General features: G+C 43.8%; 1 protein-coding gene across 2 annotated transcripts in view; it reads right to left on the minus strand.

Moving 5' to 3' along the window:
• The window catches only part of akap13 (A-kinase anchoring protein 13), a 97,964-nt gene extending 82,134 nt beyond the window's left edge, over positions 1 to 15,830 (minus strand). For both annotated transcript variants that reach the window (XM_076269949.1, XM_076269942.1), the window contains exon 1: positions 15,616 to 15,830. The gene's annotated coding sequence lies outside the window, so the exon portion shown is untranslated. The remainder of the gene's footprint in view (positions 1 to 15,615) is intronic.
• Between the last annotated feature and the right edge of the window lie 7,758 nt (positions 15,831 to 23,588).

Here is a 23,588-nt window from a genome sequence, read left to right on the forward strand (position 1 = left end):
CAGGAAGAGATGATCTCAGAGGATCATCAGCTGGGTCTAATTATACACACTCCCATCAAACCATCTGTACACAATCACACACACTGTTTAGCATTTACCTTTACTTATCTCTCTTTCCTTCCCTGCCTCTCCCACTCCATCATGTTTATGTGCTATCACCATTATTCCACACTTGCTAAATGCTCTTCAGAATGCACTGACTCAGGCAAACGGCAGGTCACGGTGCATGGGTGCAGGGTCATTACAGAACATCACAGCGTCACAAAGCACAGATTGCTGCTGTGAGCAATCAATTCATCAAACTGTTCACCATGAAAGCTTCATAGTAGATCATATTGTGTCTGTCTGTCTGTCTGTAATGTCAACCAGGTAAAATATTTGTTAAATGTGTATCAATTAGTGTCAGTTTAAGTTGAAGAGATATCATTCACAAGGAGGATTACAATGTGATCACCTAGGCTCAGCAAACACATTCCAAGCCACTCACAGGCAATTTGAAGGGTATGCGTGGAAGGGCTTGTCCAAATAATTTAGCTTCTTTCATGAAGACCATTTCTGCAGACTTAATGTACATAATTTTATGTGTAGGCCAAAACATTGGGCCTTCGTACATTAGTTAGGCGTTAGGTGAAACTGCAACTGAGACATAATGCAATCCTCATGTGAGATGCTAGCAATCATTTTTGTCCATTCACTGCAAAAAGTGCAGAGAGTGGTCACACACCAGCTTGCTACCAGACACAAGGATACAAATGAACAATACATCTGGTCTGCCTTCCTGCTCCAAGACTTTATTTCAGCAGGCTCACACTGGAACAGTTTTCGGCCTTGACCTGACCTGACCACATTCTACAGCGGAGCATATATTCCCAGAATGTAGAAGGAATCTGGCCATATGCTACAGCAAACGGAGGAGAAATGAGGGGTGTATTTGTGTTTATGTGTGCGTGTGTGTGTGTGTGTGTGTACACATCTTCAAAGACTTTGAGCCTTGGGCCATCCTTTAACAGCCCTGCATGTCTATGCCAGGGCAGTACTGTGAAGCTCACTCAAGCATCCCTGGAAAGCAGAACTCAGCCCAAACACAAAGCACAACAAACTCCCAAGCACACCCAGTCATGCTGAAGGCAGTGGGCAACAGCAGCCCTGAGATATGCGCACCATGTTGTGCTTTTCCTGCGTTCTTATAAACACGATAATTACGCTTGTATTTTTGGCCGTGCTTTGCGCCTCCCTAAAAGAGCATCAGCAAGAGATGCAAGGGAAGTTTAGGAGGGTAAAATGAGAGGGTGTTTAGCTGGGTGATCCTGCCACAGAACAAGAGCAACAGTGAAGACAGGATAGTGACAGATGAGAAGAAGAATAGGCAGTGATGAGTTTGACTAGCGGGCTAGAGCGGTCAGACCATGAAATAGCATGTGAAAACAATTACGACTGAATACACCTACATTTGTCACCATTTTCTGTGTGTAAATGTAACTATTCCCAGAACGTAAGTCATTCAGACGCAGAGAAAAGATCTTTTGTAATTTACTTGGCATTTCCTTTATATTATAAAGGACAAATTGAAACTAAACTAAAAGAAATTGATTGGGTTAATCAATTTCTAAGGTCATTTATTTGACATTCTCTCTACTGACTTTCACAGGAAACAGACACATCTCCAAAAACAATGACTTAGTGTTCGTTTCATATGGTAGATATTTAGATTTTTATCAACAAACAGTCTGATGATCTAATTTATGACACCCAAGGCTGAGTTCCAAAAAGGATTCTTATCAGCCAGAAACCAAGGGCGCGGGAAGGTGGATGCTGAGGGTGCTGCAGCACCCCTTGCTTTTTGTCAATAGGCCTACAAATTCGCAGTTTGTCATTATATTTGTTGTCAAAAGGGCAAATAGCAAAAACGGTTATGGATAGCTTTGAATATAGCTATCCATAGTCAAGATTAAACGTTATAGTCTAGCTATAGAAGTGAAAGTGACGTGACTCGCTGACGAGACGTTGCAAGCAGGCTAGTTGACTTCGAGAAAAGAATATTAGGCTACAGAAAAGAATACAGGGTTTTTTTCTCTCCCGGCAGTAAAGACAGTAGATTCAGTGTTTAAAATGTAAATGCAAACTAAAGGTAGGCTAACTATGCATATGACCATCCAGAGGCTGCTGATATGTAAAAAATGATGAAGATCAAGATGGTTTTATTGTTGCTGTCATTATTACCACAAACACGAATTGATAACGAAACCATGGCGATCGTGGGTTATATCTTGCCTGCTTATTAGGCCATGCACCTGTTAGAACTCTGTGTAGCATGCATAGCCTACTGCCAGCACCAACTAGTCCGGACTTACCATCACCAACTAGTTCGCACTTTGGATATATCGTTGGATTGTGAAAAGCCCAATTTCGAATACCAAACGACAACAGATGAGGTAGGATGCATCTTTTGCAATTAGTCTTTGGCAAGCCCACGACCTCACGTACGGCTCAGTTTCTGTTAGTGTCAGGCAATGTGGCTGATCTAGCCCAAATCCACGAATTTGGTGAGACCTGTTGCCTATCAGTAGACATGTCATCTCGAGTTCCACGACAGCTTAGCTAGTGCCACCGAAATATGACACTGAAATCCTTTTACTATTGGAGTCGCTCAGATAGAAACCGCTGTAATTGGTGGTTAGGACACTTTTGCTGTGGAGTGGAGACGCCATAAGTTAGGCTACTCAGAAATTGTTTGCCATTGTAGGTCATTGCAGCCTAATTATATTTTCAAGCCAAACATCTCTAGTGTGGTTTTGACAATCAGAAAAGCAATATACTGAAATAGTTTAATGAAGTCAAGTGCGCTTCTATGGGTCTGGTGTGTGTGCGCGCAGTTTTTATTGATGAGTCGGAGTGGCAAGTGCTGCGCATAGTTGCAGTGGAATGTGGCTGTTCTCGCTCTTAAGTCTACCAGAGGGTCTACTCATGAAATGGCGTATTTAGCTGTCTAAACTCGAATCATATCATACTAGGGGAGAAATCGTCGGACATCCATTATTTTGTTATTCAGCACCCCTAGTCAAAAATATGTTCCCGCGCGCCTGCCAGAAACTATCGGCCACACAGACAAAAATGTGTGTATGCATGCACACGTACATGCACATATCCAGACACACACACACACACACACACACACACACACACACACACACACACACACACACACACACACACACACACACACACACACACACACACACACAGTCTTTATCAGCATGACAACACTGAAATCATCCACATCTTCAAACTATGGATGTACAGTTAGAATCAAGTTACAACAGGTCAGAGTGGTCACTTCCTATAAGGACACAGGAGCACAAAATCAGACATTTCCTTATGGGGATGCTAGGCATCACACCTTTATTATGAAGACAGTAGTGCTAGCCTTAGCAGAAAAGGACAGCATCAGACCTGTGTTATAAAGATGATAATGCTAGCCTTAGCAGAAAAGGACAGCATCAGACCTGTGTTATAAAGATGATAATGCTAGCCTTAGCAGAAAAGGACAGCATCAGACCTGTGTTATAAAGATGATAATGCTAGCCTCAGCAGAGACAGAACACATCAGATGTCTGTTATGAAGACCTAATCTTTCAGGAAACAGAGGAGTCCGCTGCAAAGAAACCATTAATGGCAAAGGGCTCAAGAGACACGTGGAAAGACTGTGTATAGTGTGCCAAGTTCTCTGTATCTGTGTGTGTGCGTGTGCGTGTGCGTGTGTGTTTTGCCAGAGATTCTCATGAATGGACCGGAGGCTGTGATTGGATTAAAAGGTTAGGGTTAGCTGGGGGATTTTCAGCTCTGAGTCGGCTCATTCCATTGACCATTTAATGACCAGATCCCTCCCTCGGCTCTCTGTCTCGCCTGCAGCAAGAGAGGCCCTTCTCATCCATCAGAGCGAATGGCGGGTCACTAAAGAGCATCCTCAACTCAATACTGGAAAGGTTCTCAAAGGGGATACCCATGGTCACGATGGTCATGAATGAATGAGAGTTCTGTTTGAATGCTACACACTATTGTGTGTGTATGTGTGCTCGAGCGAGCGTGTGTGTGTGTGTGTTTGGTTGAGGCCTCTGCTATGAGCCTGTGAGTGGAGGGAGAGGGGGGTGTGAACAGTCAGGGGTCACTGAACCCAGTCATCATGACACACACAGGATATAGCATGTGTCAGTCTCTGTCACACACACACACACCCCATCAGGGGTTTCCCCAGAGAAAAGCTACGAATGAGGAAGGGGGATTTTGTAGTTTTTGCCAGCACTGAACAAGCGCTCATCCCCAAAGTCAAAGGTTGAAAGTGTTCCAAGAAGGTCAGTGAGTGAACCTCACCCTCACATATGCAAGCAAACACGCACGCACGCACGCACGCACGCACGCACGCACGCACGCACGCACGCACGCACGCACGCACGCACGCACGCACGCACGCACGCACGCACTCGCGCGCGAGACCTTTTACCCACTCTACTTCTGGTTCTTGGAGGCCGAATTCCTTTCAAGTTTTCAGATGTATCATGTGTAGTGTGTCATTCCCCTCTCTGGTCATTCCAGCACAAGGGCCTAAAATAGTCAGAGCGAGTCCAGCGTTCGCCGTGGTAACCCGTGGGCTGAGGCCAGAGTCTGACATTCCTCGGCCGTGTGCGAGGCTTCCACACACAGTTCCATTACAAACATCCCAGGCAGGCAGGCAGGCAGGGAGGGAGGGAGCAGTAACTGACTCATCATGGGGAATCTGCCCTCACCACACGGCCCTTTAGGAGACATGTGTGACTTGGACTTAACAGACTGGTCAGCATAGCAGTCTCAAACATGTGCTACCTCTACACACAAACACATGCCAGCCTTTATCCCATAGCCATCTAAAAACAGTATTTACAACATGTGCCATCACTTACGACACAAGTACAGACATTGAGGTTTTGCCAACACACTACCTCTCATGAATACACTGATCATAATCAAGACTGCCAACTTTGTTTCATGTTGATTCCATAATCTGACAAAAGTTTAAACAGTGTAATTTTGTTTTTCAACATGAGCAATTGGACACTGATACTATTATGTTTTACGTAAAAGGTCCTCATAAAGAGGGAGTGGTGTCAAATTATGCAACGAAGGTTTCACATGAAGAGCCATGCAACCATGAATCCATCCAAAACTCTCCAAACATAAGTCAGTGATGTCTACAAAGCCAATTTCCATTCATGCAGAAGTTTTGAGTTTCATCTGCACCAGATAAGAATTGACATCAGATAAAAATCAGTGACGGCCTGAGAGTGTCCGAACAAAGCACGTTTAGGGTCAAGGAATTGTCCGTCTTTGGCGTGGCACCACAATTAGGGCATCTGGCAGCACTGCTTGCTTCTCTGGCTCATAGTCTTACAGTGACTTAAGAGCAACGCATGAGAAACCAACCCTTACAGTGACTTAAGAGCAACGCATGAGAAACCAACCCTTACAGTGACTTAAGAGCAACGCATGAGAAACTAGCCTTGCAAGAAAGGAAAAAGAAACATGTCGCACCAGCATACCCAACACACACAGCTAAAGCCTGGCCATCAAGAGATATAAAATCTTAACCGATGTTGAATATGTCAGAGACTCCATAAACTCTGGCCAGTTGGAAACCCAATACACATACGGATATTCCCCAGCGGAAGAACTGCACTTTGTACTCGAATATGGATTATCTCCCTTTTATTTAATTCTCCCTTATTAGTGATGTCCTGGAGTAACACCAATCATATCCAATGAGGAAAGTTGCCATGCCAACTGCACCACCAAAACAGCTCTAAACTGAACGCCTTTTAAGATTCTGTCAGCTGCTCAATCCCTGGGAGTTTCAGCTGCTGAATAGAGGCTCTCCATCTTTGGGAAAAATGCTGGCTTGTAAACGGGAAAAACAATCATTTCCTCAGCTGTGATTACTCACATAAAAAAAAAAAAAACGGCAAAAAAAAAGGGAAAGAGAGGAGGGGGGAAAACGATGAGGGGAAAATGATGTTCCCAGGAAGAGCTGTGGTGTGTCACCTCCTCTTGGTCAGGAGGAGGTGCCGGGGGATGAGGCGCACCAACCACCAGCATTCAACTCCAGCCCGCCCCAAACCCCTGGGCTACACCCACACAGCCTCGCCTCTCCTCCGAGGTCTCTTTACATTAAATCATCACGGTTACTTCTACTATTATCTTTTCTTTTTTTGTGCTTCACATTTGCTTCAAATTCCGCATGTCTGTTGCGTGTCAGTTGCGTGGCGGCTGCGTGGAGTTTTCTATGGCTTACCAGAAGCGTGTCTGATGCGGCGCTGCGGCGGCCTCTCTGCCAATTAAAATGTCTCTTTTTCTCACATCATTTTTTTTTCTTCACTGTTTTGAATGGAAACGCTTTCAACAGTCCTATTCCTAGCATGCACGCCTTTTCGGCACGGCTCGAGCCACATCTGAGACGTGCGTATCACGCAGGCGGTGTGCAACGTCTAACCTGTTAACATGGGAGCCAAAATAAAAACGGACACGCTAGCAGCTAACACGCTCAAGCCACGCACCCGGTGTGAACCGGGCCTTAGGCTGTTTGAATCCCATGCATGAAAGGCCTACCCACAGGCAGGCAGGCAGGCAAGCGCACCAACCACCAGCATTCATCACGCCTGGTTCCCATTTGCATTGCCACCGTCTATTCCTGAATGACGTTTGGACATAAGGAAGAGCAGAGAGACAGTGCAGTGCACTTATCAATGTATTCATCAATCAATAATGTGCAATGAATAATTCACAGCTGTGTGTTTGCCAACTTGCCTCCTGTTAAACATGCAGACAAGGGATAGGGAATATATCTTCTACATCTATGAGATGTGTTTTATGATGTTATGATGCAGCCAGTGGTGGTGGTGTGTGTGTGTGTGTGTGTGTGTGTGTGTGTGTGTAGATAGCCACAGTGGATCTAATAGACCGCCATGAAACAAGAAGAGTTTCTCATCGCAAGATGAACTGGAAGAAGAAATTAGATAATGTGCTGACTGCACAAACATCCTTTTATAAACCCATTCATTACATATAAGTAAGTATAAGTATACTCTTTTGATCCCGTGAGGGAAATTTGGTCTCTGCATTTATCCCAATCTGTGAATTAGTGAAACACACTCAGCACACAGTAAACACAGTGAGGTGAAACACACACTAATCCCGGCGCAGTGAGCTGCCTGCAACAACAGCAGCGCTCGGGGAGCAGTGAGGGGTTAGGTGCCTTGCTCAAGGGCACTTCAGCCGTGCCTACTGGTCGGGGTTCGAACCAGCAACCCTCCGGTTCCAAGTCGAAGTGTTAACTAGTACTAGTGTTAACCAGTAATTTTTTACTTGTAGACTACATCTACAAAGTAAAAAATACTTTGGTTTGTCTGCAAGGACCCTCTCCACAGTAGCATATAAGTGTAATGACTAATGTTAAGCCTAGTCAGTCAGTATAGTGGCGATTTACTTTGACATAGCGAGACGAAGTTAAATTCTGGCTCCTGCCTACCCATCATCTACACACACATGGTAGAGGTTTTTTTCTTTCAGAGGTGGGACACCAAATAGGCTTAGGAAGAAAGAGAGAGAGAGAGAAAGAGAGAGCGAGAGAAAGAGAGAGCGAGAAACATCAAAACGTAAACCACAGACACACCCAATGACAGGTGTGTGTGTGTGTGTGTGTGTGTGTGTGTGACTGAATTAGAACCTGACTATTCATTGTGATAAGGGGAAGGAGGGCCCCCTTGGTGAATGATGGTGAGGTCAGCAGCCGTTGTCCAGTAGGCAGAAAGAGAGAGGTGGCACCACACCTCACACATTCGCTATTCACACTCACACACAATTCACACACACACACACACAAACACACACGGGCGCATACGCACCCCGTGTGGTGAGAGGGTTTTGACACAGGGCTTAGTGGCCATTGTGAGTAAACAAACCCCTGGGACAGCAACACATCTCTTTCTCTCGCATACGTACACACGTACACACGTGTATACACAGACACACACGCACATGCACACAGCCTCACACTGCAGAACCTGAAAGTGATACAAAGAGAAAAGAATCACCCAACTAATCCAGACAGGCAAGCAGGCGCACACACACACACACACACACACACACACACTTATCAGTAAAAGCCTAAGTATAAAGGCAAGCTTAAATAGACGCAGGAGCCACATTCCACATCTCAGAAGTCACAGTTATCTTAGTCAAATATGGCAGCTTGTCTAGAAAAATCCTGAGCATTTTATCTCAAAGGTTAATGACTACACAGACGTGGGGGATGGAACTGTGTAAACGGGACACCCACAAGTCCGTGTCCTTGAGAAAGGTCAACGTGATATTTCAGACAGACCTCTCAAGCAACACAAGGGCCAGTTTCTGAGAATGCAGCTAAGTGAGAACCACTTCATGAGGTCCTTACATCATGACCAGTAATCTCCCTAATAATGAAGCCTGTCAGTCCATCATCCTTATCAGAACCAAATGACAGACGCTGACATGATTAATGTTGCCAGAGAAAGGAAATGTGACACCATGTGTAGCAGCTTATTAGCTATTCATGGTACATTCCATTTCAATGTTTAAGAACACACTCACATAGTTTCAGAATATGACTGAAGTAAATGTGCTTGTGCATGTGTGTATGTTTGGGTGTGTGTGTGTCCTGTGCATTGTGTGTAGAGTATTGAAGAGTGGCTGCGGGAGTATTATGCCTAGTGAGTGCATAGTGATTTCTAGTGATTGAAACATGCTTGAAAAATAGTTTAAATGGCCACTGACAAACTTGTGTACTACTCTTGTGTACACGATTTGTCTCTCGGACATACTTAAAAAAAAAATACACATACAATGTATCTACTGCAGTGCAGATTGATGCATCTGTGGTATCGCACATATAAAACTACACAATTTCACAACTTAAACTAAAACTGCATCCATGTTACTTCAGAGCTGTGGCATCAAGGGCCATTTACCATCTTAATGGGTCTTCCCAGAAGAGCAAGCCTCTGCATCGCTCTGTGCTGGTGTGACTCCAGTCACCCGTAAAATAGCCATCATTAGAACCCTTTTTAAAGGCCCAAAGTCCATGTGGGAGGGGGTGGGGGGAGAAGGGGGGTCTGATAAAGTTCTACCCAACCTAGTCCGGCCCACCCTGAATCACCAGGCTAGGCCCACACAGCGCAACCTGTACTCCGAGGTCTATTTATATTAAATCACTGTTATTTCTACTATTTTTTTTTAACGCCTTGCTTCAAATTTATTTATTAGCCTGCTTGTTAGACTGCTTGAATCCCATGCAAGGAAGGTCTACCCCCAGACAGACAGAAGAAAAAATAAAAAAAAAGAAAGAAAGAAAGAAAGTGAGTGAGAGAGAAAGAGAGAAAGAAAGGAAAACAGGACTGGAAACATAGGCGTTTTCCCTGATAACACGGCCTCTGAGGGCCGAGTGTTGACATTTCTCTCGCTCCTGTTACAAAGCCGAGATGCTGCGGCCGATAAGGCAGAGGCGCTCCAGTCAGGCGGTTCAGCCCGGCTGATTTCCCCCTCCAGCTCCGTTTTAACTGCCCCCGGCTGATTTCCCCCTCCAGCTCCCTTTTAACTGCCCCCTCTTATCTCTTTCTCACCCCGCAGTCTGCCGTGCCGTGCTGACCAACCAGCCTGCTCGTCTGAAGGGCCGCCCCGGCTCTCTACCAACACGGGCAGCGATTTTTCAGCCATGGCTAAGCATGACGTGAAGAAATCGGACAAGTCTAATCATGCAGATAAGTCATATAATAATAATAAAAAAATGAATGCTGATTAAGTCATAAAACAAAAGATTGAACTCAATTAGAAATGCAAGGAGAGATGCGTAATACACAGGGCCTTCTGAGAACAGAACAGTGGAGGTGGACTCCTCTTGACCAGGGACAATTCTGTAAGGAATACCAATACAAATCATGTGGCTGACCCAACAAGACTGACTGGCTTGACCACAATGGCAATACAATGGAAAAGAAAAACAACAAGACAGAGGCTCAGGTCAACACAGCACACTGCTCACACGACCGTTCCCCAGATAGCAGACCGCTCATGGTGAAGCAGCAGCTCCCACTGTTTAAAAAACTATCTAGTCACTCTGACCCGAGTCAGCACACACACACACACACACCAATTTAGCATATGCACAAAGGGACACATACAGACACAAATACATATGTACAATAGGTCGAACAGGGTGGCAAAAATACCCACACAGAGACAGCCAAGCAAGCAGGCATTCGATCACTCACACACACAGAGAGAGAGAGAGAGAGAGAGAGAGAGAGAGAGAGAGAGAGAGAGAGAGAAGAGAGAGAGAGAGAGAGAGAGAGAGAGAGAGAGAGAGAGAAGAGAGAGAGAGAGAGGAGAGAGAGAGAGAGAGAGAGAGAGAGAGAGAGAGAGAGAGAGAGAGAGAGAGAGAGAGAGAGAGACACACACACACACACACACACACACACACACACACACACACACACACACACACACACACACACACACACACACACACACACACACACACACACACACACACACACACACACACACACACACACACACACACACAGAGCGAGAGAGACAGACAGACTGGGCTAGACAACAATGCTGGTGCAGCCACAGTCTGGCCCAGTGAGGCGTGAGCAGCTGTTGGAGGAACTGTCCCAGACAGATGAGCATTAAAATGCAGATGTGAGCGCTGGGCTCTGAGAGCGCGGCCTCGCACTGGCCCAACAGCCTCCTCCTCTGGGGTTACTCGCTGTCAGAGCACTCCACTGGCTTTCCCCTCGCAGCTGCAGCTCCAGGCCTAGTGCACATATATACACACACACACACCCATACTCACACACACCCATACTCACACACACCCATACTCACACACACCCATACTCACACACACACACAGGGTCAGGCAACACTGGGCCAGGCATATGGAAACCCACAGATCTCAGCAACAGCTCTCCCCTGACTCAAAAAACACATGCAGAGGGTCAGAAAACACTGCCTAGCACATATTCACACACACACACACACACAGATGGATACACACAGAAAGAGTCACATTTAGCAGTTGTGTGTGTGTAGGTCTGTGGGTGAGAGTAGCACCGGCCAGACCACACAGCCATCCCGCAGGGGGCTAAATGTGGGGAGGTGTGGTCAAGCCTGATAAAAGGTGTGATGTCTGAGGGAGGGGGAGGGGAGTGTCAGCTGACGACTGACAAGGCAGGTGTGTGTCAAAAAAGAGGGCCTCTGACACGTGCTGCACGCACACGCACACGCACACGCACACACACAGGGAGTGAGCTCCGTTGAGACTCCATAGTCCAACACAACCCTATTCCTATCAGTGGGGCAGTGAGCTATGAGTCAGTGGTGTGTCATTTCTAAGAGGGTGCCAGTGCCACTAGGTGTGACACTCCACTCTGCCAGCCACCGGATGGACTGACCGGGACCAGAGGTGTGTTCAAACGAGCAAACAAAGGCGAAGCGCTCAGCGTTCTTTCTTTTGCCTCAAGTTCACTGCAACTGTTCGCAAACACTAACAGCTTGAGGAGGTAGTTTATGGTGAACATACATGGATGTTGGACTAAGGGATACTATTCAAATCAAAGCTATTTGGAATATTTATGTAAAAGTGTTCATTTTTGAGAAGTTCAAAGAAATCCTGTCTGCTTCGAACATTTGCTTTTGTTTGCCGAATTTGAATGCACCTTAGTGGTGATGCTGCTACTACTACTCCTGCTACTGCTGTCACATACGTTCCTAATCTTCACCCGCCACTGTCCTGGGAGCTGTTGTGAGGGACAGGGTCCACTTATCTCAAGCTGAAACAGAGCACGAGTGACTGCAAAGCCCCAAAGACTTTGCATTCCACCAGAGGAATCCACTGACGCAAATGTATTATTTTATAATTACATGTCTGCTGATCTTAAACATATTTACAGTTCTGTTCTTTTTCTTTTTGCTGAGGTACAGTTCTGCTCTTTTGCAAGCAGAGAAGCCTGTCCACCACGAGACTGTGAGTGGGGAAAAATAGTCATATTTCAGCACCAATGGCAGACACAGATCCAGCTCAGGGCTCAAGTATTCATGTGGTCTCCCACAGCCTTGAGGGGGGAACCAGAAAACAGACAGAATAGGAGGAGAGGAGGGGGAGAGAAAAAAAAGAAAAACAACACGAGAGCTCGCATGGTTTTAGCTCTAGCGAGCGATCTCACGGTCACAGCAAAAGCAGCATGTGAGGCAGAGCCTGTTGACATGACCGACACAGACGCCGTTTCCAGCATGCACAGAACATGCACGGCACAGAAGGGTCCGAGGCGTTCGCATTGCTCACATTCCAAGACCAGGCATGTGTACGTACTCTGCACTGACGCTGAAAGCAGCCGTGGCCTACTGGTTAGCACTTCGGACCTGTAACCGGAGGGTTGCCGGTTCGAACCCCGACCAGTAGGCACGGCTGAAGTGCCCTTGAGCAAGGCACCTAACCCCTCACTGCTCCCCGAGCGCCGCTGTTGATGCAGGCAGCTCACTGCGCCGGGATTAGTGTGAGCTTCATCTCACTGTGTGTACACTGTGTGCTGTGTGTGTTTCACTAATTCACGGATTGGGATAAATGCAGAGACCAAATTTCCCTCACGGGATCAAAAGAGTATATATACTTATAGCTGTAGCTCTACGTCCCTGAGCCAGTTCTGGGGAGGCACGGCTCTGATAAGGGTTGAACTGTGTGCCTATACTTCGTCAAGTAATACACTGGGCCAATAGACCTACGTGAAAACAGCGGCTCTGAGTTAATGCTGTAACTGTGTGTCCATGCTGTATCTGTGTGTCAATAAAGTACCATATGTGCTACATATGGTACTTTAGTTAGCAGTATTATTTAATGGTGTGACAGGGCTGTTTGGTGCCTGAACAAATTCTGCTGCAACTACGTGCCCGTGTTGAACAACTACTGAACACTTCTGACTGTGTGTCTGTGCGGTGTTCGTGTGTTATTCTTGAGCTACAAGTCTGTGCAACATAACCATGCATGGCTCAGCAACAGGACTGTGCTACGTGGTTGAAATGCATGCCTGTGGTTGATGGCTGTCAAGCACCAAACCAAATACTAAAGGCTGCAAACTGTGCAGTGGGGGCTTTGCTTACTAAGCAAAAATGCTTAAGCACGTGAACATATATATATACACCTGTGTCTCACTGCTCACTGTGTGTGTGTGTGTGAGAGAGAGAGCAAGCGTGTGTGTGTGTGTGTGTGTGTGTGTGTGTGTGTGTGTGTGTGTGTGTGTGTGTGTGCCTGTGTGTGTGCTTTGTGCTGTGTCTCCTGAGGAGCCCTGAATCAAGCATGACTAGTCGCTAGGGGAGACAAACCGGCGATGGAAAACCACTTCTCCTGTCGGCACGCGGCACAAAACCGGAAAAGCTGGAATGTATGGAATTGTGACCATGCTCACAAACTGCAAGAGGGAGGGAAGCAAGAAAAGAGAAAGCACAGGCATATTAAGACAGAAGAGAAATGGGGGGGGGGGAGGATAAGAAAGAAAGAAAGAAAGAAAGAAAGAAAGAAAGGCAGAAAGGAAAAGAAAGAAAAGAAAAAGTGAAGACAAAAGATAAGCTGTGAAGCAGAGACGGAGAGAAAGTCCTCTCTTCCAACTGTACAGATAGTCCTTTGAGCACTACTAGGAAAACAGCATGTGCTCAGAGTCCTTTCCACTAAATCATCTCCTAATAAAGCATGTGGAACAATCCCAGGGTGCGCTTGTGTGTTGATGTCTGTGCGCCTGTCTGTAATGTGTGTGTGTGTATGTGTGTGTGTGTGTGTGTGTGTTGATGTCCGTGTGCCTGTCTGCGTGTGCATGTGTGCGTCTGCGTGTGCGTGTGTGTGTGTCTGTACTTCCTTTCTGGTTCCAAGGCAATTCACATCGACTTCAACACAGAGACAAACAAGGAGGTGCTCCTGGTGATGAGATCATACACATGTGATGTCAACATCACAAAAAGTCTTTATCTCCATCTAGACTGAAGGTACAATGCTGCATGACTAAAAATCATGCTGGACTGCAGATCATATCTCTGACCACTGTTACTTGCAGTGATTCTCACATGAATCAGTGGAGTCAGCTGCAGCGGAAGACCGAGGGGTCATGCTCCACTGCTACATCCCAACAGGGCCTGGCCAGAACTCCCTAAATGGGTGTTCATTAGTACTTTCACCATCCGCCTTTAGAGGATACTTCAGCCTACAGCAGCTCGGAGGAGGTCAACTGAGGAAGTCTGCTGGGGGGAGGGGAGGGAGACGACCAATGCAAAGACTATCTCTCTCTCTCTCTCTCTCTCACACACACATTACAGAACAAAAATGTCTACAACTACACACAACCAAACAGCAGCCACACAACAGGGGAATGCTAGCAAGTAGGCCTACATGTTTGACTACAAGAGAGTGAGACCGAACCAGCATCGCTTTCCTTGTTCAGACAACACAAACGAAGATTTACAACTCCCTGCTGATCGCATACAGAAGGACATGACAAATGCACATCCAGTGCTTCCATCTGTGGTGCACAGCAGAGCACATCCCAGCCTGTTGAAAGCATCGGTCATGTGTTGCTCTTTATAAACAACCATCCCAAGGCTAAGTAGCACATCTAAAACTATCACAATAGCAGAACCGTGCCACAAACAATGACACCGACACAGGGGTTGAATACCCATACAACTATAAGCCTACCAAAGATTTCAACAAGCATCCATCAATAAGACCTATTGTTATACATTTGTATTGGTTTTATGTGGTTTTGTTGAATGACTGCACATAATAATGCTGTGTGAATATGTAATATAAGGGTTCCTTCAAACAAGTGAAATAGACTTACTACACCAAAACAATTCCAATGAGATTAGTCATACTCTTCGGTTCTGCCAAATGGCACCCGACATTTTGACACAGAGTTATGCTTCACAGGCACCCGGCACAAATGTATGACAAATAGCGCAAGGCTTATTAGGGCCGAGTAGAAGGGCCATGTTAGAGCATACTTCATCCCAAGCTGACAGTCTATGCATAGCCTAAGCCTACCCACATATAATGACAGTTAACTCTGTGCAGTTGCTCCGAGCCTTGCAAAGTTCAGCAGTTGCTCTATTAACTCCAAAATAATAGCCACCTCGCTCTCCTGGCTGACTATACGAAATGATACCGGGGGTGGGGCATGTAGGCCTGGCACGCACGCTCATCTGCGGAAAAAGTTTGGAATTGATCGCATGGGAAATTTGGAAACAGTTTCACGGTGGATCAAATTGTGTTGCGCATAAACCCTAGCAACGACAGTTGAACGACTGGGTTTCCAATTTATTTGCCAAAAATGAAATGACCAAAGCTTTGTTTTGAGATTAACTGTGATGGCAAATTACAAAGGAATATCATTATTTCGCGACGCCCTTTTCCAGAAATTAACGCAACGAATGCAAGAAAATCTATTCAACAACAGATGGTTTTTGTAACAACAAAGTCATCGCCGTGAGCTCAATGAGCTCTCTTACCTCGTACTCTTGGTGTCTACAGCGTGTACTGCTCTTTAAGAAGCATACCCCTCTCCAACTAATGGAAGTTAGAGAGGACACCCGCGCATTGTGGTTTTCTCCAGACGTTTTTGCCGATTTCTATACAATCGTCGTCTCGAGTGTTTCAAAGAAATCTCCACAGAGCTTAAAGATGTTTGTGTAGCTTGTCCTGTTTCAGTTGCCCGGTGTGGACGATCGTTGCGCTAGCTCACTTGGTTCTCTACAACGAACTTCTGCTCTCGTTCGCCTCGCGGAGCACGCCTTACGGGGCGGGCCATAGGCTTACATCGGCATCGGGAACACCTCCGGCGGACTGGCCACATCAAATGTCACTCCAGCCACCTTCCAAGCATCCAGTAGAATTTAACTTACGATTTTCAAATAATGTAATGTAAATATCCTGTAAGATATGTAAACTACGAAATTAAAACAGTAATTAACACATTTTTTATTCCATACAATCATTATAATATTATTCTCACTCGCGCGCACGTACAAACACACACACACACACACAAATACACAGAGAGAGAGAGAGAGAGAGAGAGAGAGGTTGAGGAGAGGCCACTGGAATTTGAATGTGCCTGAACAGAAAGTAAAGTGTAGAGTCTGCTGCAGAGTACAGGTGTTAAATGTGAATATTGCAATTAAATGTCTCCCTCTAGTGTTTCTCTCATTTTGTGCGTGACAGGACAACAGTTGATCATGTTAGGATAGTGTAAATCAATTCATTTTGGATTTATGTAATTTATATCAATGTCTGGCAATAGTTTCTGCATAATGATGATAGGAGTCAAAAGTAAAAGCCACAAATTATTGAAACAAACTAGATGTACCGCAGAGCGGTACAAAATATGACCACCGCCCAGTCCTGCACAGTCTCTCCGCAAATGAATCACACATGTCAATTTGTCTCCATCTCCTACTCCATTCCCTACTCTTGCAACTTTTGTGTATACGCAAATTAGTGTGTACATTTGCTTTTGTGTATGTGTGCTTCTCTGTGTGTGCGTTTTCGCTTGTGAGTGTGTGTGTGGGGGTGTGTATGTGTGTGTGTGTGTGTGTGTGTGTGTGTGTGTGTGTGTGTGTGTGTGCGCCTGCATGTGTGTGCATGTATGTATCTTATGTGTGTGTTTGAATGTGTTAATGACTATATCCTGAGGAGCATGCCCCAGAGTGAAGCACTAGTTGGCTGGAAGCTCTAGCTGTTGGCAGGGATGGGCAAAAATACATAAAAATGTATTTTAAAATGAAATATCAAATACCCTAATTTTAAGTGAATCAAAATAAACTACAAATTGCATTAGCCACACCATGCATCACAATAAAATACTGTATTTTTGTAAGGTAGGCAACTAAAAATATTCTTTAAAAGGAGCATGATATGACTTTGCAAACCTTCCATATCTGTCACTTTAATCTATTCCTTCATCAGTAGCCTACACTGACTCTGTTGATAAAGTACAGTGTTTGAGAGCAGCAACTTTTCTCTGCCTACGAGACATGCCAAAACCTGTAAAAAGTCAACAGATCAACTATGCTGACCTGCCGGTTACATCTCATGGTCTAAATACTGTATCTGAGATGCATTTAAAAATGTGTTTTGTGTTTATGTCCATTTTGATCCAATTTGACCACTGCTATGTTGCCCACCCAAAATTTCTACCAGTCCACCCAAATGTAGTACGGTAGAACCGGCCCTGCCTCCTGCCCAATAGCACTAGTTTCAGGACACTCATGTGAAATGTGGCATAGAAGTCTGGCCAGAGGGAGTAAGGTATCCACAGTCTAACGAGCAGAATTATGATTGTCTACTGAGTCCAACTTCACAGGAAGTGGAAGTAATGTGGAAGTAATCCCGTTTCAGTTTAGGCAGATGATACTGACTGTAAATAGTATCATACAGTCGACACTTACAGGGCTAACTTGCAAGACTATGGATGGACGGCTATACTGATAGGAATGAAACTATAAGGCTCTCAAAAGGCCTTGGATGTGATGATGGAGAATAGTAGCCTGACGTTGTCATACTAAAATTCCAGTCAGAATATGAGTCTGATACTGCTCCATTAGGATGTAATTATGGGGCGTGTTTCAACCAATACAGGGTAGGCCAGTCAATCTAGCCCCCCCAAAAAATAAAAAGATTTGCAACAGAAATGACTCATAGTTTTTATTGGTCCTAATACCCTCCTGTATCATATACTAAAAGTCTACCACCGTAGATGGAGTGGAACATATTTTTTTTTAGATTAAAGGCCAAAGTTGTGCCCAACACTCTAAGTAAATTGAGTACAATAGGGGAACATTTTCAATTAATAGCTATCACTATGAAACTTCTATAGCTGATTAGTGACATCATAGCAAAGAAAAAATGTATTAGAAGTTTTTGAGATTTTATGTTTATATATGTGAATTAGGCATTTATTCATAAAATGTACTGTAATTTGCATATTACAGAACACACAATCTGAAAATTGGATGTAGCCTGGCACCTGGGAATGACAAGGACCACCCCCTTGATTACTTTGTTTTGTGTTGTGTTCATGTGCTTTGCCGTCGGAATGTGTGACAAACACGGATGCCACAACAAAGGTTAAAACATACGCTCACTAATCCTAAATAAACAACTGTATTTGCTTAAACTATAGTGTAAGACGCGTGTGAAAGAAAGATATGCAGCTTTCAAGTCACAAAAACGTCCGATTTCCAAGTTCACATTTAAACTGTTGTACATGAAAGGCCACATGGACTACAAACGAACTACAATGTGACGACAAAAGTGATAACGAGCCCCTAACTGGGCAACTCTGTTAGCAATATCTAGCTCCAGTTACCGACCTCTGACTCACACATTACGTGACGTGAATGATGCGGAATGATGACGTTTTCACTAGGAAAAAGGTTTCTCCGATGCCCATGAACGCTAGGATAGTGTGCTCAGATGACGTGATAGATGAGGCGCTGTTGCTCACCTGTCCATCATCGTAAAGCCCGATTTGATTGGTCCGAACAGCTCTAGTTCAACCATAGTTGCTCCACAACGGAGCAATGCCAGACCGAACTTCCCAATCTCAAATGTTGTGAACGGCCTAAGTTCGGCTGGCACCCAGGCTAGGAGAATAGCATATTTAGTGCTTAGATAGATAGATAGATATATATATATATAGATAGATAGATAGATAGATAGATAGATAGACAGATAGATAGATAGATAGATAGATACTTTATTGATCCCCAGGGGAAATTCAAGAAATGTTAAAATGCTTAAATGTTGAGAAATGTATAATCATTTTCAATTAGGGGTTAAACATAACTGACTAGTCTGAAACTGCTGTCAAGACTATCTTTCTCTCTAAGGTTGGCTTACTGATATTCTTTTGAGAGTGGCTGAATCTCAACATCCCCCATAAGGTCTAAGCCCTGAGCCCTCAAAGACCTAACTGACATCCTTTGATACGTGATTGAGTTTGAGTGGCTGTGAGGGTTCAAATGGCTAATAACAGCAATGGGAAAGCACCTGTGTTAGACTAACAATGACATGTGTTACAATCCGTTTTATGGCAGCTGTTTACTGATGTTTTTTAAGCTTCCAACCTCCCTTTGGATAACCCTGTGTTTAATATCACAATGATATGAATTGTTGTTAATTCCCTTGGGTAAAGTCAGCATGAATTTCACAGGGGACAGCCCTGAGGCCCAGTGAAGTTAGCGGGAACACACATCATAGTCTGTTAGTCCATGAGGGGGGACACTGAGATCAGCCAGTCTGGAATGGAAAGGAAGAGAGCTGGTCTGTAACTGTAACACTACATATAGCAGACAGAGGGCAGTATTGGTCTTAAAACTACTGATTTCCCTTTAGCTCAGAACGCACACACACACCAACATGGGTTTGCTCATTTGTTTAAAATATTCATACCATATGTTGATCTTGGAGTATTTATTTTTCATTTCAATTTCTGTATGTGTGAATTAATTGGGGAAAATATGAATGTATGTATAATAGAACGTATGCATATGTATGAGTATATGTATGTGTGTGTTGGGGGGGGGGGTGTCTGACATTTGTCAAATGTGTGTGTGTGTGTGTGCATGTGATGTTATATGTGTGGTGTGGGTCTATGCAGTAGTAATGTCTGACAGAGGTTGTTCTCAGCCTTGAATTATGTCACATCAATATCTCTAAATAATTTACATCTCTCTGCAGAGCCTCAGGAGTTTCAGCGCACACACACACACACACACACACACACACACACACACACACACACACACACACACACACACACACGCACACACACACACACACACACAAACCACTAACCTCAGCCCACGCATGCATCGCCTGTATGAGGATTCTTTCTCTCAATGTTTTTTTTTGTTGCCAAAGACATCCCTCATCACCAGAAGGGCTGCTATTGAATGTTCATAACTCCTCAAACTGATGCCGCTCATTCTGTAACCAGCTTTTTCACTATCATTTAAAGTTTTGTGATTGTGCTGACTATGTGCTGATCTCAGTCAGGAAGAGGTGATGTGTTTGTGTGTGTGTATATGTGTGTGTGTGTGTGTGTGTGTGTGTGTGTGTGTGTGTGTGTGTGTGTGTGTTTGTGTGTGTGTGTTCATGTGTGTACATGACGTGTGTGGTGTGTGTTGCAAAGGTCTGACAAGATGTATATGTTCAGCAGAAGGCTACTGGGAAAGGCCTCCTCCACTTATTAGCATTCTGGGCTCACCCAGACTGCATCAAGAAACTCCTGCACCCCCCCCCCCCCTCTCCCTCGCTCTTTTACACACTCCCCCTCTCTCTCTCTCCATACTCTTTCTCTCTCTTTCCTCTTTCTCTCTCTCCCTCTCTCCCTCTCTCCCTACAGTTTCTTTCTTGGCATCAGTCTTCCCATATCACTTCCCCGATGAAGGAATATTGTGCCGGTTTCTTTGGTATGCGAAAGGTAATGAAAATCCCCCCCTGGTATTGAGTTGTAATGCATGAAGCTGAACAGGTGTTCTCTGTAGACACTGGATATATAGGGGTTAATCTGATTGATGACAGACTCTGGGGAGTCCCTCTAGCGTCAAGACTGGTTTGAAAGTACAGATATACTGCAGTGTGTTTTATGAGCTAATATCATGGATAGAGACTGACTCATAGTGTTGTCAGGGAAAGAACACTTGTGGCATGCTGTTTATATGTCTGGGATGAACCATATTTACAATGTTAAGGCAACATATCAGCAGACATTTATCATCAAATGATATCTTTACATATTAATGTACGATTCATCTTTTGAATGGTGATGGTAATAATGAACAACAATGCATTATTTTGAACAAGCTTATGACAAACCAGCACTGCCTGACTAGATGCATTGCTGACATATATTCATTGATTCATATTTATTGATTAGATTTGGAATAAATTACAATGGGATTCCAATTTGAATGCTTCATTGTGCATCTCAAATTTAATCTCAAAATGGTTTGTTTTGAAACAGACTCGCTCCAACCCATTTCTTTAAAAATCTAATTTCTATTACTCATATCAGTTAACACTCAAACTGTGATTTCATTATCTTAATTATGGATGAGTACAGCGAGCATGGCTGACCTGCAGAGTGGGCAGTCCCTGCTGCACGACGGCGCTGGAGCCAGTAACCTGTAGCCTCAGATCATTAATCTCAACACTGCAGTGCATGGAAAGATGAACTACAGAGCGTGCTGCAGGGTGATGCAAACACATGAGGCATGTAGCTGTTAGTCTGCAGCCTGTAGCAATGCAAATCAAACCAGCTACTAGGCTAACTGAAATAAAACCATGGCAATCTCTAGGTATGGTGAAGGAAGGATAGATAGATATATAGATATATAGATAGATAGATAGATAGATAGATAGATAGATAGATACTTTAATGATCCCCAAGGAAATTCAAGGTCTCAGTAGCATCCAGACATCAAACACAACATTCACTAACAGCAGAAAAGTAATTAAAAGTATATAATATAAAAAACATAACAAGCAATAAGGACAGTAGAAGATAAAGAATATACTAAAATACAACTGATACTAAATAACACTAAATCTAAGGCAGGGACTGAGCCTGTGATTCTCTGTGCATAGTAAGGTAAGGTGCTCTGTGAGAGTGAGTGTCATGGTAATGGTGCAAATGAGTAAGTCCAACAGTGCAACAGTGCAAGAATAAGTGTGACCACACTTATGCATATGTGCTAATATAGCACGCAAACAGTTGTGTGATGATGTGGGGCTATTTTAATTCCAAAGGCCAAGGAAACTTTATCAGGATGCGTAGTATCCTGGATCCATGAAACAACTGGCCTTTAAAAATAAAAATCATCTGGCTGCCTCTATGGGAATTTACATTAAGGGTGTGCATACTTATGCCCCCTGTATTTTAAGGAAGAACATTTATTGATATACGATACATTATTCATTCACAAAGAAAATTGGTGTCCTGAAAGGTTGGATTTTTAAGATCAATGTCCAAAAGATTATTTTTTGATTTCTCTTTTTAGTCAACTTTAGTATGGGTTTGTAAACTTATGAGCACAAGTAGCTGTAGCAGTTCGTAACTGTTAGTCTGCAGCGTTTAGCATGTCCCCTTTAAGCTTTAAGGTGGTGTGCGTAGATTTGACATCTTAGCATGTAACTTGAAGCCTGTAGCAATTGTTTTACAAGCCTCAGCTTGGTGTGTGTAGTATTGGGCAACCTGTATGTTGTATGTTTATTGTTTCATATAATAAACAGTGGTTTGTAGGGTCTCCTGAATTCTACTTGGAGAAGATGCTATTGATTTGAAGTGAAGGCTTGTGTGTTGGGCGTCTGACTGTGGCAGTATCTAATATTTCATTGTGGCATGTAAGTGTGCATTTAATTTGAATCAGGCTAAATTCATCACCAAACACATCAATCACTGGTGACAGCAGAAGCCCATATATTTGTACTTTCACGAGTGTGGGACTATTCTGCTTCTTATCTGTAATTTTGTTCTCATTTTAGCACTGACATAGACCTGGGCCTACTGTGTCATCAAGTTGGAATATTATTTACACTTATTAGAGGGAGAGCAGCTTCACAGAAGAGAACTTCTGACGACAAATTTGAGGAAAAGTTGGTAAACCACCTTTCTTACCTAATTTGAGGGTGCTAATTCTGAATATTTTGTTTACCAAGCTCAATTCTGAGTTCTAATCAGCATTTTAACATAAAATAGTGATTGTTTTTGCTTATTTTTCCCTAAATTGGGTTGATTTCAAAAGTAACCACTAAAACCAAATAAAAGTGTTCTCTAAATACATGTTTGAGCATTAAAGAACCCATACTATAGTTTATTAACATATTTAATGGGAACATGATTACAGTTAACATGTAATAAACTCGGAAATTCTAATCAAAACACAACCATATTTTTATTGCTAACATAGTGAGTCCCTCATGTGGTGTTTAATGCATTTAATCACAATAACAAGTTGCACAGATAACCTTCAACTCAGAATATATCCTACAGTACATAATGAACTTATAGCGGGAATAAGCCTAATGCAGAACTACATCTACCGTTCGCAACAACCGACAAGTAAAAAACATTTTACTTCTAGTAACACTGGATTTGGTATGTGTGCTTGCCTCTATACTAGAGCTTGATAATGTGCTCTTCTAATATGCCATTGAGCTGCATCACTTGTTGGTGGTAGTGCCTCCGATCCTCAAAATCTAGAAAACAGAGTGGCTCTGGCATAGTGTTGTCACGATACCAAAATTATGACTTCGATACAATACCTGCCATAAATATCTTGATACTCGATACTGAAACGATATCCAAATCCTAAAATATCTGGAAAAGAAAGGACGCAGGCCTCCTCCAAGTGTATTCAGTCATTTTTGTTGATTTTGGTGCACTTTTGGTCAATTCTGGGTTTTACACTTCTAAACT

Source organism: Alosa pseudoharengus, unplaced genomic scaffold, assembly GCF_046254945.1.
Source record: "Alosa pseudoharengus isolate Yale_2024_CS ecotype anadromous, Long Island Sound unplaced genomic scaffold, YU_APseudo_1.1 YU_APseudo_1.1_scf_10, whole genome shotgun sequence".
Taxonomy (NCBI): domain Eukaryota; kingdom Metazoa; phylum Chordata; class Actinopteri; order Clupeiformes; family Clupeidae; genus Alosa; species Alosa pseudoharengus.